Raw genomic sequence first — 19391 nt, 5'->3', positions numbered from 1 at the left:
TTCATTGTGAACAAACAGAAATACACACAAACAGCCCTTAATGCCTGGAACCCACTAGCAGTACGTTACTAAGCCATTACTAAGCAGTTGTGTTTTGAAAAGGACTTGCTCATGTTGTGCTATGGGTGTGATCCCACTTGAACGATGTCATTTTATAAAAATCCCCCATGAGGCCTGGAACCCACTGAAAACCGCAAACGCAAAACGCAACCGCTAGCGTTTTGTCTGAGCGGTTTGCAAGCGGATTCATGCACGTTTTCGGTCGCGTTTTGCAACAGTGTATTTTTTTGCTCAGCGGTTGTGTAGCGTTTTGCGTTTCGAGTTTTTATCCTGATTGGTCCTGTGAATTATTTTTAATTTTGTTACAGTGTGCTGAACCGCAAAACGCTAGCAAAACCGCTCAGTTTAGGTTTTGCTGAGCGTTTCTGCTAGCGTTTCAATACTTTACATTGAAGCGCTAACGCTCCCAAAATGCTGCAGGTCCTGTTCTTTGAGGTATTTTGCTTAGCAGCAAACACTTACCAGTATTTGCTTTAGTATTTCATGTGCAATATTTTTGTATAGAATGCTCTAGTCAGAACATAAACATTATTAAATACACAGGAGAGCTGATTGTATCACTATACATTGATTGTATCACTATACATCATTGTAACAGCCCACTCAGTGTTATACTTAACCACTTTGTCCACCTGGACGTAGAGCTATGTCCAGGAGGCCATGTGCGCTCCCGGCTGCAGATCGTTAGCCTGGGAATCAATGAATCGGGCTATGGTGCCCGATCACTGATCCCTCTCCCCCGCAGAAAAAGAGACAGCTTATCTCGGAAGCCTTGCTTCTTCTGCCTCATTCGTCCCTCTAAGCGTACATGTTACGCTTAGAGTGATGTCATGTAAACAAACCTAAGGTTGCCATCTTGTGGCCAAAAAGTAAAACTACATCTACATAAAAAAAAAACATTTTTACATAAAAAAAAAAATTACTATTTACATTTCACCCTCCCAAAAATACCCAAATAAAATGTTTAACCACTTGAGGACCTAGGGCTTTCTACCCCTTAAGAACCGGCCACTTTTTTTCCATTCAAACCACTGCAGCTTTCACGGTTTATTGCTCGCTCATACAACCTACCACCTAAATGAATTTTGGCTCCTTTTCTTGTCACTAATAAAGCTTTCTTTTGGTGCTATTTGATTGCTCCTGCGATTTTTACTTTTTATTATATTCATCAAAAAAGACATGAATTTTGGCAAAAAAATGATTTTTTTAACTTTCTGTGCTGACATTTTTCAAATAAAGTAAAATTTCTGTATACATGCAGCGCGAAAAATGTGGACAAACATATTTTGGTTAAAAAAAACCCATTCAGTGTATATTTATTGGTTTGGGTAAAAGTTATAGCGTTTACAAACTATGGTGCAAAAAGTGAATTTTCCCATTTTCAAGCATCAATGACTTTTCTGACCCCCTGTCATGTTTCATGAGGGGCTAGAATTCCAGGATAGTATAAATACCCCCAAATGACCCCATTTTGGAAAGAAGACATTCCAAAGTATTCACTGAGAGGCATAGTGAGTTCATAGAAGATATTATTTTTTGTCACAAGTAAGCGTAAAATGACACTTTGTGACAAAAAAAAAAAGTTTCCATTTCTTCTAACTTGCGACAAAAAAAAAAATGAAATCTGCCACAGACTCACCATGCCCCTCTCTGAATACCTTGAAGGGTCTACTTTCCAAAATGGGGTCATTTGTGGGGTGTGTTTACTGTCCTGATATTTTGGGGAGTGCTAAATTGTAAGCACCCCTGTAAAGCCTATAGGTGCTCATTGGACTTTGGACCCCTTAGCGCAGTTAGGCTGCAAAAAAGTGCCACACATGTGGTATTGCCGTACTCAGGAGAAGTAGTATAATGTGTTTTGGGGTGTATTTTTAAACATACCCATGCTGGGTGGGAGAAATATCTCTGTAAATGACAATTTGTTAATTTTTTTACACACAATTGTCCATTTACAGAGATCTTTCTCCCACTCAGCATGGGTATGTGTAAAAATACACCCCAAAACACATTGTACTACTTCTCCCGAGTACGGCGATACCACATGTGCGGCACTTTTTTGCACCCTAACTGCGCTAAAGGGCCCAAAGTCCAATGAGTACCTTTAGGATTTCACAGGTCATTTTGAGAAATTTTGTTTCAAGACTACTCCTCACGGTTTAGGGCCCCTAAAATGCCAGGACAGTATAGGAACCCCACAAATGACCCCATTTTAGAAAGAAGACACCCCAAGGTATTCCGTTAGGAGTATGGTGAGTTCATAGAAGTTTTTATTTTTTTGTCACAAGTTAGCGGAAATTAATTTTAATTGTTTTTTTTCACAAAGTGTCATTTTCCGCTAACTTGTGACAAAAAATAAAATCTATGAACTCACCATACTCCAAACGGAATACGTTTGGGTGTCTTCTTTCTAGAATGGGGTCATTTGTGGGGTTCCTATACTGCCCTGGCATTTTAGGGGCCCTAAACCGTGAGGAGTAGTCTTGAAACAAAAATGACCTGTGAAATCCTAAAGGTACTCATTGGACTTTGGGCCCCTTAGCGCAGTTAGGCTGCAAAAAAGTGCCAATCATGTGGTATCGCCGTACTCGGGAGATGTAGTATAATGTGTTTTGGGGTGTATTTTTACACATACCCATGCTGGGTGGGAGAAATACCTCTGTAAATGACAATTGTTTGATTTTTTTTACACACAATTGTCCATTTACAGAGAGATTTCTCCCACCCAGCATGGGTATGTGTAAAAATACACCCCAAAACACATTATACTACTTCTCCTGAGTACGGCGATACCACATGTGTGACACTTTTTTGCAGCCTAGGTGCGCTAAGGGGCCCAACGTCCTAATCACAGGTCATTTTGAGGCATTCGTTTTCTAGACTACTCCTCACGGTTTAGGGCCCCTAAAATGCCAGGGCAGTATAGGAACCCCGCAAGTGACCCTATTTTAGAAAGAAGACACCCCAAGGTATTCCGTTAGGTGTATGGCGAGTTCATAGAAGATTTTATTTTTTGTCACAAGTTAGTGAAAAATGACACTTTGTGAAAAAAACACAAAAATCAATTTCCGCTAACTTTTGACAAAAAATAAAATCTTCTATGAACTCGTCATACACCTAACAGAATACATTGGGGTGTCTTTTTTCTAAAATGGGGTCTGTTTCTGGGGTTTCTATACCGCCCTGGCATTTTACGGGCCCAAAACCGTGAGTAGTCTGGAAACCAAATGTCTCAAAATGACTGTTCAGGGGTATAAGCATCTGCAAATTTTGATGACAGGTGGTCTATGAGGGGGCGAATTTTGTGGAACCGGTCATATGCAGGGTGGCCTTTTAGATGACAGGTTGTATTGGGCCTGATCTGATGGATAGGAGTGCTAGGGGGGTGACAGGAGGTGATTGATGGGTGTCTCAGGGGGTGGTTAGAGGGGAAAATAGATGCAATAAATGCAGTGTTCTCCCCAGGCTCTTTTAGCCGGGTGCTCCACCCGGCTAGTTTTTGTGACCACCCGGCTGTTATCAGCTCACCTCCTCCTATTCTGTAAGGAGAGTTATGCAGAGAAGCACTGGCCCTGCATTCTCTCATCTTGCCCCACCCGGCTACTTTTTCATGCCACCCGGCTACTTTTTCATGCCACCCGGCTGGAAGAAAATTCTGGGGAGAACACTGTAAATGCACTGGGGAGGTGATCGGAAGGGGGTCTGAGGGGGATCTGAGGGTTTGGCCGAGTGATCAGGAGCCCACACGGGGCAAATTAGGGCCTGATCTGATGGGTAGGTGTGCTAGGGGGTGACAGGAGGTGATTGATGGGTGTCTCAAGGTGTGATTAGAGGGGGTAATAGATGCAAGCAATGCACTGGCGAGGTGATCAGGGCTGGGGCCTGAGGGCATTCTGAGGGTGTGGGCAGGTAATTGAGTGCCCTAGGGGCAGATAGGGGTCTAATCTGATAGGTAGCAGTGACAGGGGGTGATTGATGGGTAATTAGTGGGTGTTTAGGGTAGAGAACAGATATAAACACTGCCCTTGGGAGGTAATCTGACGTCGGATCTGCGGGGCGAACTATTGGTGTGGGTGGGTGATCAGATTGCCCGCAAGGGGCAGGTTAGGGGCTGACTGATGAGTGGCAGTGACAGGGGGTGATTGATGGGTGGCAGTGCCAGGGGGTGATTGATGGGTGGCAGTGACAGGAGGTGATTGATGGGTGATTGACAGGTGATCAGTGGGTTATTACAGGGAAGAACAGATGTAACTAATGCACTGGCGAATTGATAAGGGGGGGGGTCTGAGGGTAATCTGAGCGTGTAGGCGGGTGATTGGGTGCCCGCAAGGGGCAGATTAGGGTCTGATCTGATGGGTAACAGTGGCAGGTGGTGATAGGGGGTGATTGATGGGTAATTAGTGGGTGTTTAGAGGAGACAATAGATGTAAACACTGCGCTTGGGTGGTGATCTGATCAGGGCTGTGGAGTCGGTCCAAAAATCCACCGACTCCGACTCCTCAGTTTAGGATTCCACCGACTCCGACTCCTCGACTCCGACTCCTCTAATTTGCATATTACAATTTTGTTGATTAAAAGTATGTAACATGAAATTCGTCTCTTAACTGCCAACGCTTAGGAATTTTACAAGACAACTGAAGTGAGAAGGATATGTAGACTACTATATTTATTCCCTTTAGACTAAAACTAGTCCTTGGTAAGAGTACTTGTAAAAGGTACAAACCTGAACAAAGAACATCTATCAGGCCCTAGGCAATGTAAGTGTGGGTACATGTAAGAGTGATGTACAGGTACTCTGCAGGGGAATGAGGAGATTGTAAACAGACAACACCTCTGTGTTCAATGTGCACAGCATTCTCAGTGGATTCCCTGCAGCTCTGTGGGGAGTGCATATGTAGAGTACTACTGTGTAACAAAGTAAACCTGAGACAGATGAAATTAAAGTTTTATACATACCTGGGGCTTCCTCCAGCCGCCTTCAGGATAATCAGTCCCTCGTTGTCCTCCTCCACCACTCCGATCTTCTGCTATGAGTCCAGGTACTTGAGCCAGTCGGGCGTAGTGCGCATGCACACACTCCGCCGCCAGGAGCATACTTCACCTGTGCAGCACTATTGCGCAGGTGCAGAATGTTCCTGGCTGTGGGAGCGGCATGCGGCCGGACATCGCTGACTGGCTGAATTACCAGGACTCATAGCAGAAGATCCGGGTGGTGGAGGACAGCGAGGGACTGATTAGCCTGAAGGGGGCTGGAGGAAGCCCCAGGTATGTATAAAACTTTACTTTCCATCCTTCTCAGGTACCCTTTAATTTGTAGTCACCAAACCAAATTTTAACAACATATCAAATTATTTGATTTCATCAGCAAAGGGAGTGCGTACATTTGCATAAATCAGCATCAACGCAGAATTATTTCCATCTCGTTGACCATCTCTATTAGTGACACGGCTACACATCAGGCTTTATTCTTACAGCATAGATGTTATTTAGTATATATAAGAGATTCCTGTGTACACCTCATATATACAGTCACAATCAGATATGTATATCTGACCTTAGAAATACGGGGACTGCTTTATTGAAGCAGCACAAGTAACTAATTTTGATTGGTTTATTTCATTTTTGTGGACTAAGCACGGCTATTACTGTATATATAGTGTATATATACATTATTTTTAATGACTATTATCTGAGAAATAGAACATTTTATCATATTTTCTATTTTAATTACAGTTACAAATTCATTAGGAGTCGGAGTCAGAGTCGGTGCATTTTTTCCCGACTCCGACTCCAGGCACCCAAAATTGCCCGACTCCACGACTCCGTCTCCACGACTCCGACTCCACAGCCCTGGATCTGATGTCGGATCTGCGGGCGATCTATTGGTGTGGGTGGGTGATCAGATTGCCCGCAAGGGCAGGTTAGGGGCTGATTGATGGGTGGCAGTGACAGGGGGTGATTGATGGGTGGCAGTGACAGGGGGTGATTGATGGGTGATTGACAGGTGATCAGTGGGTTATTACAGGGAAGGACAGATGTAAATAATGCCCTGGCGAATTGATAAGGGGGGGGGGGTCTGAGGGCAATCTGAGGGTGTAGGCGGGTGATTGGGTGCCCGCAAGGGGCAGATTAGGGTCTGATCTGATGGGTAACAGTGACAGGTGGTGATAGGGGGTAATTGATGGGTAATTAGTGGGTGTTTAGAGGAGAGAATAGATGTAAACACTGCGTTTGGGTGGTGATCTGATGTCGGATCTGCGGGCGATCTATTGGTGTGGGTGGGTGATCAGATTGCCCGCAAGGGGCAGGTTAGGGGTTGATTGATGGGTGGCAGTGACAGGGGGTGATTGATGGGTGGCAGTGACAGGGGGTGATTGATGGGTGATTGACAGGTGATCAGTGGGTTATTACAGGGAAGAACAGATGTAAATATTGCACTGGCGAATTGATAAGAGGGGGTCTGAGGGCAATCTGAGCGTGTAGGCGGGTGATTGGGTGCCCGCAAGGGGCAGATTAGGGTCTGATCTGATGGGTAACAGTGACAGGTGGTGATAGGGGGTGATTGATGGGTGATTTATGGGTAATTAGTGGGTGTTTAGAGGAGAGAATAGATGTAAACACTGCGTTTGGGTGGTGATCTGATGTCGGATCTGCGGGCGATCTATTGGTGTGGGTGGGTGATCAGATTGCCCGCAAGGGGCAGATTAGGGGCTGATTGATGGGTGGCAGTGACAGGGGGTGATTGACGGGTGATTGACAGGTGATCAGGGGGGATAGATGCATACAGTACACAGGGGGGGGGGGTCTGGGGAGAATCTGAGGGGTGGGGGGGTGATCAGGAGGGGGCAGTGGGCAGGGGGGGAGATTAAAAAAAAAATAGCGTTGACAGATAGTGACAGGGAGTGATTGATGGGTGATTAGGGGGGTGATTGGGTGCAAACAGGGGTCTGGGGGTGGGCAGGGGGGGGTCTGAGGGGTGCTGTGGGTGATCTGGGGCGCGGGGGGGGAATCAGTGTGCCTGGGTGCAGACTAGGGTGGCTGCAGCCTGCCCTGGTGGTCCCTCGGACATTGGGACCACCAGGGCAGGAGGCAGCCTGTATAATACACTTTGTAAACATTACAAAGTGTATTATACACTTTGTATGCGGCGATCGCGGGGTTAACATCCCGCCGGCGCTTCCGTGTAGCCGGCGGGATGTTGCGGCGGGCGAGCGGTGACAGGCGCCGCGGATGACGCGATCGCTCCGCCCATGCCCTTAAATGGACCGCCGCCTCTGTGGGTAAGCCGGTCCTTAAGGGCTCCACTTCCCGGCCGCCCCTGTGCGTTAGGCGGTCGGGAAGTGGTTAATAATGGAAAAAAAAAACATTACAATAAAAAAAACACAAGTATTTACCTAAGGGTCTAATCTTTTTAAATATCTATGTAAAGATGAAATATTTCAATTTTTTTATTATAAGCTTGTAAATAGTGATGGATGCAAAATGGCAACAATGCACTTTTATTTCCAAATAAAATATTGTCGCCATACATCGTGATAGGGACATAATTTAAACAATGTAATAACCGGAACAAATGGGCAAATACAATACGTGGGTTTTAATTATGGAGGCATGTATTATTCTAAAACTATAATGGCCGAAAACTGAGAAATAATGAATTTCTGTTTTTTTCTTATTCTTACTGTTAAAATGCATTTGCAGTAAGGTAGTTCTTAGCAAAATGTACCACCCAAAGAAAGCCTAATTGGTGGCGGAAAAAACAGGATATAGATCAGTTCATTGTGATAAGTAGTGATAAAGTTATAGGCTAAAGAATGGGAGGTGACCATTGCTCGGATACATAAAGTGAAAACGACTGAGGGCTGAAGTGGTTAAGAATTAATGTTATTTAATAAACTTTTTGCTTACATTATCCTTGTGAAGTTTATTATTTTAGCATACACGTGTGCATGGTACACTCATTGATTTAGCTTTTTATGTCCCTGTAGGTGGGGGACTTTATCCATAGCACCCACTGTTTCATTAAGGTTAAACCTTATGTAGAGATTAGCATCTGGTGGGTGATTAATTAATGACTACATATAAATAATGGCTATGGGCAAAACTTTAATAATCCCCTACCTTTCGTGTCCTTACCTCTCCCTTTAGATTGTAAGCCTTTGGGTAGGCTCCTCCTCCTTTTGTGTCCTACCTGATCATGCACCTCCATTACTGTGAACCCATGCTATGCATCTGAGTGAACCTAACTTGCCTAATCTCCATGCTCCCATCCAGTGACTGACTAAGCATTACCTTGCACTCATACTGTGCTGCATGATCTGGTCTTTCTTGTATTCATGTATTGTCATTTTGCTGTATGTCCCCCCTAAATATGGTCTGTAACCTAAACTAATGTCCAGCGCTGCGTAATATGTTGGCACTTTATAAGTACAATAAATAAATAAATAATAGCGAGTGTCAGGGCTGCACCATGGGCGCCCAAATTTTCGCCCACAGGCAATATTTATAAGGATGCCTTTAGCTTGTGACCGCTATGTGTAGCCACATTTTGCATTACAGGTGGCCCTGGCATCCAAATATCCACCCATAGCAGCTATTTATATGTTTTTTTTTATTGCAATTGATTGGTGGCGAGGGGTTGGGTGGGGGGGGGGGGTGGAGTTGTTTGGGTGAGTTAAGGTTAGATGTGCAGGGGTGATTAGGGTTAGGCATTGGAAGAGGGAAGGTTCTGCAGGATAATAGGGTTAGGTTTAGCTGTAGTAAAATATCTGTATTATTTACCAGTATTTTACAATTGCACTTTAAGAGTAGAATATCTGTAAATTTACTGATATTCTACTATCAGCTATTTCTATGTACGCATATAATGGGCAGTCACTGGAAACACTGAAGAATTGGGTAAGCCAGAAAATGTTTGAATAGTAAGTATTGGATGCAGGAAGTTGCAGATTTACTTTACAAGCCATGTTTTGTTGAAATGAATCATTGAGTATTGAACAAGCAAGCTGTCCCAGCCCATATGCAAGCCCTACAAGAAAAGATATAGGCCATACTGCTAACAGGACACAACTAATGGATGTGTTCAGGGAAACAGATGGCAACACTTCTGTGGCCAAGTCTGAAATAACCATAAAATCTTGGGGAAGCTAAGTAATGGATGGCATCTGCAAATAAGAGCAATGATCAGAATTCTACCCAGGTTGAAAGTTTTTAGAGAAAAATACTGGAATCAATTTTACTTCATTTTATTGCAAGGAACTAGTTTATATGAGTAAAAACAAAATCTTAAATTAGATATTCTGAACTTCAGGGCCAAAACTGGAGAACAAGGAGTGGTAGCATATAAAGTACACAAGCCCTTGTGTGTGTTTATGTGAGAATTACCAAGTCTGGTGGAACAGTAATGGTAATATATTGGCACTGCTCCTACATCAAAGGCAGCCAAGGCCATTTCGGGGAAATGCCAGAACAGGAGACTTTAGTTACTTGCAAACATTCAGTTAAAAGTAAGCAACAAATATTAATTAAATGAAAGTGGGAAGTTAGAAGCCAGCCCTCGGAGCTAGAAGGGCAACTGCAGGGCCAGGTGGGCAGACAGGTAGGGTGGCTCTTGGTCAAGATGAACGTAGTAAGGCAAGCGGCATCACCACTTGCGCACACACTGATTATGACGCAGCATACAGCTCTTAGGATACTGAAGCAGTTTACCCCCCCCCCTCCCCCCCCCCCCCCCCCCCAAAAAAAAGCAGGTGATGGCACCAGGACTGATGGCCAATAAAACAGAATTTCATACCAGTTAACAATGGAAAAGTTCACTAAAACATAAATAATGCTATCCATGGAGATTCAGTTATTCTAAATGCAGCCTACACAGATGACCTGAGGTCTTTCAGGTAATACTGAAATATCTCCCAATAAACTACTGGACTAAATAGCACACATACAGTGGTGTGAAAAACTATTTTCCCCCTTCCTGATTTCTTATTCTTTTGCATGTTTGTCACACTTAAATGTTTCTGCTCAACAAAAACCGTTAACTATTAGTCAAAGATAACATAATTGAACACAAAATGCAGTTTTAAATGATGTTTTTTATTATTTAGTGAGGAAAAAAACCTCAAAGCCTGCATGGCCCTGTGTGAAAAAGTGATTGCCCCCCTTGTTTAAAAATAACTTAACTGTGGTTTATCACACCTGAGTTCAATTTCTGTAGTCACCCCCAGGCCTGATTACTGCCACACCTGTTTCAATCAAGAAATCACTTAAATAGGAGCTATCTGACACAGAGAAGTAGACCAAAAGCACCTCAAAAGCTAGACATCATGCCAAGATCCAAAGAAATTCAGGAACAAATGAGAACAAAAGTACTGTAATTGAGATCTATCAGTCTGGTAAAGGTTATAAAGCCATTTCTAAAGCTTTGGGACTCCAGCGAACCACAGTGAGAGCCACTATCCACAAATGGCAAAAACATGGAACAGTGATGAACCTTCCCAGGAGTGGCTGGCCGACCAAAATTACCCCAAGAGCGCAGAGAAAACTCATCCGAGAGGCCACAAAAGGCCCCAGGACAACATTTAAAGAACTGCAGGCCTCACTTGCCTCAATTAAGGTCAGTGTTCACAACTCCACCATAAGAAAGAGACTGGGCGAAAACGGCCTGCATGGCAGATATCCAAGGCGCAAACCACTTTTAAGCAAAAAGAACATTAAGGCTTGTCTCAATTTTGCTAAAAAAAATCTCAATGATTGCCAAGACTTGTAGGAAAATACCCTGTGGACCGCCGAGACAAAAGTTGAACTTTTTGGAAGGTGCGTGTCCTGGTAAATCTGTCGTAGAAGTAACACAGCATTTCAGCAAAAGAACATCATACCAACAGTAAAATATGGTGGTGGTAGTGTGATGGTCTGGGGTTGTTTTGCTGCTTCAGGACCTGGAAGGCTTGCTGTGATAGATGGAACCATGAATTCTACTGTCTACCAAAAAATCCTGAAGGAGAATGTCCGGCCATCTGTTCGTCAACTCAAGCTGAAGTGATCTTGGGTGCTGCAGCAGGACAATGACCCAAAAGACACCAGCAAATCCACCTCTGAATGGCTGAAGAAAAACAAAATGAAGACTTTGGAGTGGCCTAGTCAAAGCCCTGACCTGAATCCTATTGAGATGTTGTGGCATGACCTTAAAAAGGCAGTTCATGCTAGAAAACCCTCAAATAAAGCTGAATTACAACAATTCTGCAAAGATGAGTGGGCCAAAATTCCTCCAGAGCGCTGTAAAAGACTTGTTGCAAGTTATCGCAAACGCTTGATTGCATTTATTGCTGCTAAGGGTGGCCCAACCAGTTATTAGGTTCAGGGGGCAATTTCTTTTTCACACAGGGCCATGTAGGTTTTGAGTTTTTTTTCTCACTAAATAATAAAAACCATCATTTAAAACTGCATTTTGTGTTCAATTATGTTATTTTTAACTAATGGTTAACGGTTTTTGAGGAGCAGAAACATTTAAGTGTGACAAACATGCAAAAGAATAAGAAACCAGGAAGGGGGCAAATAGTTTTTCACACCACTGTATGAAAAGTTGTAAAATACATCACAAAAAGGACTTATTAAAGCAAGAATCTGTGCATAGCAAAGACATGGAGTATAACAGTGCAGCATTGCTGGTAAAAGTTAATTTGGTGTTTCCATCGACATGCTGGGGAACAGCAAATAAAACTGTACTCTAGCCCGAGGGATCCACAGCATGAACAATGCACAAGTTTTGTTACTGCTGAAGACATGCTTATCATGGCTATTAAGTATATACTGTATAATAAAAAAACACACAAAAAAACACCTAAGAACCTTGTGCACCTATTTAAACAAAAAAAACAAAGGAAAAAAATTTACCTACGCTGAAAACCTAAGCATAACCATGAGGTGTTGGCTGTGACGGATACGTAAATTCAGCTAAGCATTTCCGCTCTTTTTCTATAAGAGCTTTTATTGGCAGAGCAGTTGCTACTCAGGAAACCCTGCAGGGTGCAGTAAACAGGCACTGCTAGTTTGTCTTGTGCTGATAGTTTGCATTGGGAGGCCACCCATTAGTGAGTACTCACCTTAGGAAATTATTCAGAATTTGCTTTCCAAACATCAAGTGCGGAAAGTTCAAACAAAGCTTTCTTTCTCTACAAATTACAAATTTACCTTTAGAATGCAGAATTAGCAGTATGACTCAAGAGCCATTAGAAATTCTTTTTACAGAGGCAGCTGCATACATTTACTAGTTTCTCCAGACGGTACCTCTGGGCAAAATGTCAGTCAAGAGGGAACAGCGGGATGCAAGTGACAGTCTCATACTGTCACATGTGCCAAGCAGCAGGACAGGGAGGAAAGATTATTTTATACAATAAAAAACAAAACCACAAAAAACTGAGAAGCTGTCCTGCGGTTCATTTGGGTGCTGTTGGTTCAGCTCCACCTGGGTGCTGCAATGCAAGTTTGTGAGTCCGTGGTACTAAATGTTACATTTGCTGCAGCCCTAGGCTCTTCAAGCTATGCAATTACAGTGAAATAAATGAGTGCCACTGCTTTGCTACACAACAGCAAAATGCCAATGCCTGATTCTTTCACTTTAACCGGTAGACAGCAATGAACCACACAACAGCTAAACGACTGCTGCACCAAGTGCTGTTGCCTAAAACAAGCACCTGAGAAAGTGATGTACCATAAGTATCTTTGGGCTCTGATCAGAGTATTTTCTGTGTCTTGCTTGCTGGTAGCTTAACTATTTGACATTCCTGGACGTGAAACTCACATCCAGGAAGCCATGTGCGTTCCCGCGGCCGATCGCGTGCGTGCACGCGTGCTCCCGGCCCGCGGTTTGTTAGCCAGCGAATCAGTGAATCGGGCAACGGTGCCCGATCACCGATTCCTCTGCCCTGCAGAAAAAGCGACAGCTTCTCTCGGAAGCTATGCTTTTTCTGCTTCCTCCATTCCCCTACGTCGCTCTAAGCGTACGTGTTACGCTTAAAGTGACATCACTGTATACAAACTCATGGCTGCCATCTTGTGGCCAAAAAGTAAACTACATCTAAATGTTAAATAAAAATAAAAATACACATATTTACAAAAAAAAATTACAATTTCAATCCCACCCTCCCAAAAATACCCACATAAAATGTTTAATTAAAAAAAAAAACAAAAAAACATTACAATAAAAAAAACCACAAATATTTACCTAAGGGTCTAAAACTTTTTAAATATCTATGTAAAGATGAAATATTTCTATTTTTTTTTTTATTATAAGCTTGTAAATAGTGATGAATGCAAAAACGAAAAAAATGCACTTTTAGTTCCAAATAAAATATTGTCGCCATACACTGTGATAGGGACATAATTTAAATGGTGTAATAACCGGGACAAATGGGCATATACAATACGTGGGTTTTAATTATGGAGGCATGTATTATTTTAAAACTATAATTGCCGAAATGTGAGAAATAATGATTTTTTTTCTGTTTTTTTCTTATTCTTCCTTTTAAAATGCATTTACAGTAAAGTGGCTCTTAGTAAAATGTACCCCCCAAAGAAAGCCTAATTGGTGGCAGAAAAAACAAGATATGGATCAGTTCATTGTGATAAGGGGTAATAAAGTTATAGGCTAATAAATGGGAGGTGAACATAGCTCGGATGCATAAAGTGAAAAACGACTGAGTGCGAACTGGTTAAAAGGCATTTTATTTATACAGTATAACCTTGGATTGTAAGTAAAGAGCAACAGGCAACATTTGTATGAAATTATGACTTGATAAGCAAGCAACGTCTTGATATACAAGCACAGAACATATAAGTGCGTCGCATCATCCCAACTGAGCCAATGGTTCTTCTCCCTTTGATGCTGCAGGATTGTACTTCGTCTGAGTATTGGCGCTGTACAATGTCACATTTCCATGAAATCCTCAAAAGGAGGCAAAAGAAACTGTCAATGGATAAGTTTCATGTTAAAGCCACACAAAAACAAGGCTGGGGTGAGCCAACAGATAGGAATAAGTCTGTTAAATGAAAGTCTTTTTTATATTTTTTCTTTACACAGTACTTTGTATTACATATTCTTCAATACATTTTTTTTTATTGTGAAATGAATCATCTGAGTTTTCTTGAATCCTTATTGGCAAACTCACTTTGATATAAGAGTGCTTTGCAAGGATGTTTCCGGAACAAATTATGCTCGCAAACCAAGGTTCCACTGTAATGTGAAAATATCATCTAAGATAAAACTTAGGAGAAAAAAGTGATCGGGTCATAGTGTTATTGCATTGCTGGTAGGTCTTATTTTAGTAGGGTCATTATAAGGTGATGGCGATGAGCATTACTTTTCTCCAAAGTTGTTTTTACATCAAAATTTGCATTTTACCTGACAAAGTTCTTGTGGAATTTTTGCAAAATACACTTTATTTTCGAAAGTTAAAACTTGCTTTTTTTCATGCTCATTGACTATTTCACTAAATGCATTTGAAGTAAACATGTTTTCACATACAAGCCTATAAATGTGTGCACATAAAATCATGTTTTCTCAGGCACGTATATTTTTTTTTAAAGATTCTTTTATTTTGTTTTAAGATTCAAAAAACAGTAGTACAAGCGGTACATAACAATTGGAGAATAAGTGATAAGGTCACAACAGAAGTGATAGAAAAAAATGTAGATAGTATAACTTACAACAATTATTTGCATATTTAAGGATGTAGATATATGAGGTGGAAAGCCAGCTCCACCCCAAAAAGAGCAATACAAAGACTGGTATTGTTGTAAGGCCCAATGGGCAATATAACCGCAGTGTGGGATATGTGAAATTGACAAGGGGCTAAAGGGGTATGTTGTCAACACTGGAGCGGAGGAGTTGTGGTAAGTGCTTAAATGGAGAGACGGAGCCCAATTGGGATCATACATCCGTCTCTCATTTAATTGGGACCTCTATTCCATTGACAGCAGCTGATGGTAAAAATATCCCACACCGACAGACAGGGGAGGACTGGGACCTTTTGGCCTGGGGGGACAACACAAACTAGAGGCCCGTTTCACGGCATCCCCAGCCCAAAGCCATATCTTTCTTGTGTGCAAATCTTCAAATTGTGATGACTAACAGCCCCAGCCACACACACACACACACACACACACACACACACACAATGTACCTGATGCCTAACCCCATTTCTCCGCACAATCTACCCGTCTGTGTCTGATGCCTAACCTTAAAGGAGTTATCAGGCTTTTTTTTTTTTTTTTTTATGAAAATAAGTGCTACTTACCCAGGGCTCCTCCAGCCCCAAGCTCCCAGCATGTCCCTTGCCGCAGCTCTGCAGTCAGCTGTTCGCTGCCGCTGCCTTCCAGCCCCCGGCGATGACGTCAGGCCGACTGCGCCTGTGCGAGCGGCGCTGTCAATCACCGCCACATGGACCAGAGCGTACTGTGCAGACGCAGAACTACTGCGCCTGCTCAGTACACTCCGGTCCACGTGGCGGTGATTGACAGTGCTGCTCGCACAGGCGCAGTACAGGCCGACATCCAGGTCGGACTGGTGCCATCGCCGGGGACTGGGAGGCAGCGGCAGCGAATGGCTGACTGCAGAGCTGCGGTGAGGGACATGCTGGGAGCGTGGGGCTGGAGGAAGCTCCGGGTAAGTAGCACTTATTTCATTAAAAATGCCTGATAACTCCTTTATACAACCCCCCCCCCCCCAAACACACACACACACAAACCTACCTACCTGGTGATGCCTAACCCCACTCCTGCCCACCCACCATACAAACTACTTGTCTGACACCTACCCTCCCCTCCAACTACCTGTTTGACAGTGCCTAACTGCCTGCCTCCCCCCTCCCCTGCCGCCAATCACACCACAAGAAGAAAAAACGTTCCCCCTCAGGCCAGGGTCAGAATGGAGATGATTGTCACACAAAAAAATAACTCAGAGGGCACTGGCCTGGGCAGAGAATTGAAGTTGACAGCAGTAGCAGGCAGGCAGCAAAGTGTGAGTAACTCAGTAACAAGAAGGGAGAAGAAGTACAGAAACAAAATTTATAAAAACCACCTTCTCCTCTGGCAACCTGGACCTAACCTCCTCTATCCTCCTGTCTCCTCAGTCCTACACCTCCTCCTCCTCCACAGCAGCAAGCAGCTATAGGTGGCATCTCCGACTCCCAGCCCTCAGAGTGTCCGACTCCTCCAGCCAGGACAGCCAGCCAGCCACTCGTAGCCGCCGCTCCAGGCCCCCAGACCCCCAGCACAGAAAGCTAAAGAGTGAGACAGCTCACTCCGACGACACCTCAGGCACAGCAGCACAGGAGAGGACTGTGCCCGACTCCTCCAGCCAGCCACTCATAGCCACAGCTCCAGGCCCCCAGCCCCTCCAGCACAGAAAGCTGAAGAGTGAGACAGCTCACTCCGATGAAACCGCAGGCACAGCAGCACGTTGCGGGCGGCAATGGCTCCAGGTGGGGGGCGGAGTCAAGCAGGGTCAACCCACCGGGCCGGAGAGGACCTAAGCTATTTGTGTCCTTGTGCCGCTCACATCCACTGCAGGCGCAGCCACCCACAAGGGCACACCATGGCCGGCCGCCTCAGCCCCTTCTTTGATTGGATACTTCAACTTGCCGGGAAATATCGCGCGAGGTTGCGATCCCCACTGCGAACCTGTCACCTGTGGTATGTCTGCGGCCGCTGCGTATAGCAGCGGCCGGCCCTAATTACTTAAGATTCGGGCGGCCCGGGGGGCAATTGCCCCCCGTCCCCCTGGGCCAGTCCTCCCCTGCCGACAGATGTGCTAAGGTGTGGGCATGTGGGCATTTCTATTGACACAAGTGGACGGTACCATATTTAGGCAGGGTGATGAGATATGCTTAATGAGTTCCTACTATTTGCAGGGTGAGAAGGAACCCTAGAGAGGAGGGGAAGACAGACCAGTGGGGAGAAGAGGAAAAGGAAGAAAGGAGAGAGAGGAAAAAGGGGGAGGAGAGGGCACATACATATACATATATATATATATATATATATATATATATATATATATATATATATATATATATATATATATATATACCTAGGCCATCCAGCTCGCGACTCATATGTCATCAGGCACGTATATTTTCACGAATATTCTAATTAGTATGAACTTTGCTTGAACTATTTGTGAGTAACAATTTAATAATTTACTAATTTCCACTCTCTGCCTTCTAGGTTCACCACTCACCAGCTAGCACTCACACTATCACTAAAAGTTGTTCATGGGAAGGTTCACAGGTAGTTACACTGCATGTCCTTTACAAAAAACAGCATAGTTTATTAGGCTGATTTTACATCGCAAAACAAAAAATAACAAACACATGACCCTGCGGCAGAGTGCGCTGACAGGGTCATATGCATAGCACCACCCCCAGTCAGTGACATACTCCCTGCCGGGCAGGAAGAACGTCATTAGGTTTCCTGTTGGTCCATGCATGCGCGCCGCAACGCACTCAGTCGTTTACACTACATGCGTCACCCATAGACTTCCATTGCGTACCCCATAGACTTCCATTACCCCAAGCACCATGCGTTAAGCATTGCAGTAACGCGAGGTTGCCCTTGTGTTGGCTCGGATACTTTTGGCGCAACCACAAAAAGTGTAAAAGTCTACATAGACTTTCATTGTTTTTGCTGCAAAATAGGATAACGCAACACAGGTTTACCCTGCAAGTGTAAAAGGGGCCTTATTGGGGGTACTATATAGTATGCAAGGAACTGGAAAGAAATGTGTCTGACAAGGCAGCTGTAAATACAGTCAGTCAATGTGATGTTAAACCCAAATCCCTAAAGCCAGCAATTTCCGTTTTCATGTTCTGGGTGCTACTAATACATTCCTTTTTTCTTCTATCACTGTATATACAATCCAACATCTTGAGTTGCCTACACATACAATATATTACCCAAGTGTTTAGTAAAGGTAAAGCTTGATTTCAGAAAACCTCAGATCCACAGCTCCCTCATATCACCATTGCCCCTAAACAATAATATACATTTCACAGTACTGGAAAGGAAATCTTTGTCTCTTCCACTGACATGAAACTAGGGCCAGACAGGACAATGAGCAGTGCGTGAGGGCAGCTACAAACTAATCCTAGTAACCCAGTCCCATGCACGCCTCCAGGACTTCTCAAGAGCTGCTCCAACACTATGGAACTCCCTACCTCCACCCATTAGGGCAGCCCCCTCCTTCAACATCTTCAAGAAGGCCCTCAAAACTCACCTTTTCACTCTGGCCTACCCCCTCTCACACGTGCTCTAAACCCGCAGCTGAACTCTGGTCCCCTACCTTTTGTGTCCCTACCTCTCCCTCTAGATTGTAATCCTTTGGGTAGGGTCCTCCTCCTTTTGTGTCCTACCTGATCATGCACCTCCATTACTGTGCACCCATGCTATGCGTTTGAGTGAACTCAAATCGCCTAATCTCCATGCTCCCATCCAGTGACTGACTAAGCATTACCTTGTACTCATACTGTGCTGCGTGATCTGATTTTTGTTGTATTCCTGTATTATTCCCCTAAATATTGTCTGTAACCTAAACTAATGTCCAGAACTGCGTAATATGTTGGCGCTTTATAAATACAATAAATAAATAATCATTTTCACCTTACTCTACTACTAGTAGTTCACCTCCACATGTACACTATGGGCCTGTACACACTGCTGTGCTTGCACTGTGTTTTTAAAGTCGCAAAGCCTTTATGAAAATAGAAAAATCGCATCGCACCAGTGTGTACAGGTCTTCACGATATCCATGACTTTTCAAAAGACCTTGCGATAAAAAAATGCATGCGATTTTAAAAGCACAGCGCAATTGCAGCAGTGTGTATAGGCCCTAAGTCACCTCCAGATATGGAAGTCAAAATACAACTGTGGGTGTAGTACAAACATTTGCCACCAAACAGGAGACAGTAACTACACAGGTTTCCATATACAGCAGTGAGTACTCACGTCTTATCTTCATTCCCCTCCTGCTTAGTATTGTGCTTTATTATGCTCCTTATACTGTACTGGCAAACCCACCTGTCAGCATAGGTTAGTCTATCATAATATACATAATGCTGTGTCCTCCTGCCAGAAACATCCAATGCACGACGTTCTTACCAAGTGAAAGATAATAACATATAATATATTACTTACATTATTATATTACTTGCACATGTACGGTGTCACCAAGCTGTGGATAAGAAATATGACCCTGAAACAGCAGACAGGATATATTATTTATTGGCATGTTTCTGTCTTTGTAAGATCTCTGTATTATATACCCGTATTTGTATCTTATATTGTAC

At 43.6% G+C, this 19391-nt stretch overlaps 1 protein-coding gene across 1 annotated transcript in view; it reads right to left on the bottom strand.

Annotated features, from left to right (window-relative positions):
* Positions 1-19391, bottom strand: part of LOC137504825 (latent-transforming growth factor beta-binding protein 1-like) — a 458475-nt gene that overhangs the window by 257025 nt on the left and 182059 nt on the right. The window lies entirely within an intron of this gene.

The sequence above is a fragment of the Hyperolius riggenbachi genome, chromosome 4 (genome assembly GCF_040937935.1).
Source record: "Hyperolius riggenbachi isolate aHypRig1 chromosome 4, aHypRig1.pri, whole genome shotgun sequence".
Lineage (NCBI taxonomy): Eukaryota > Metazoa > Chordata > Amphibia > Anura > Hyperoliidae > Hyperolius > Hyperolius riggenbachi.
This window is presented reverse-complemented; position numbering and strand designations above follow the sequence as displayed.